Source organism: Carlito syrichta, unplaced genomic scaffold (genome assembly GCF_000164805.1).
Source record: "Carlito syrichta isolate Samal-C Ts95f unplaced genomic scaffold, Tarsius_syrichta-2.0.1 Scaffold92604, whole genome shotgun sequence".
Lineage (NCBI taxonomy): Eukaryota > Metazoa > Chordata > Mammalia > Primates > Tarsiidae > Carlito > Carlito syrichta.
Genome location: NW_007036700.1, coordinates 340,085 through 341,165, shown reverse-complemented (window position 1 = coordinate 341,165; position 1,081 = coordinate 340,085).

Below are 1,081 nucleotides of genomic sequence, written 5' to 3'. Positions count from 1 at the left end.
TGGGGGCGTCGAGGAAAGAGTTCTGCGGGCGGGGCAGGGCAGGGCACCGAGCCAGAGGCGCAGTCCCGTCCAGGGTGGTGCGGGGGGCCCGGCAAGATAAATTGCCCCTCACCGCCCCAGCTGCCCTCCCCTCACTTCCTGTCTCATCTGCCCTGGGCGATCCTTCGCCACCGCCCCAGATTCCTCCTCGCCGCTCAGTTCAGTCTCCGGCCCAGCAGCCCGCCGCGCAGGTAAAGCCCGCCGGGCCCTCCCAGCTCCGCGGTCGCCCGAGGGCAGCCTACTCCACCGTCGGCTTCCTCGTGGGTGGCCCTCGTCGCCGCTCCCCTCGGTACCGCGGACGCTGGCGGCGTCCTCCAGGCCCGGCGAGTACGGCGGACCCGCGCCCTGGCGGGCGCTCACCCGGACACCCCCGCCTGCAGAAGTAGACAACGCCGCGTCTGCCCTCGCGGGAGCCCCTTTCTACTCCCGCCCCCTGGAACCCGTGGTCCCGACTCCCCTTCTCTGGGATGCCCAGTACCCAGGGGGTGTAGCGCTCCCCGGAGGCTGGGGCGGGAGGCAGGTGGGCGTTGCTCCCGGGGCGTCGCGGTAGAGAAGCAGATGGGGAGGAGTCCGTGAGATTCCGAGGTGGAAGCCGGGGGCGGGGGTGTGGAATTAACCCGGCTTCTCTTCTGGTTCCAGGGGCTGCCGGCAGCGCCTGCCCTCGCTCCTTGTTCTCCCCGCCCTAACCCACTGGCAGCCTCTTCAGTCCCTGCCGCCCGCCCCTCTGGCTTCACTCTGGAACAGCCTGCCGCCACTCCGTCCCTCCATCTCGGCTCCACCCTCCCCTCCTCCCACTAACATATCACATTTCCCCTCGTGCCCTCTTCTGCTGCTGTTCCTCTCTCCATGACTGTGAACTTCGCAGTCAGGTTTATTTAGGTGGCACCATCTGGGAGACATACAGGAACCTGTTGCCCTGGGTAAGTCTCCCCTACCTGCTCCCAAAAAAGAATACCTACTCCTGCCTGGCCAGGCATTGCACCTTCCCAATGCTGGGAGGAGGACGTGTCTGTGTCTGAGTCTGAGTCTGGGCGGGAGGGTG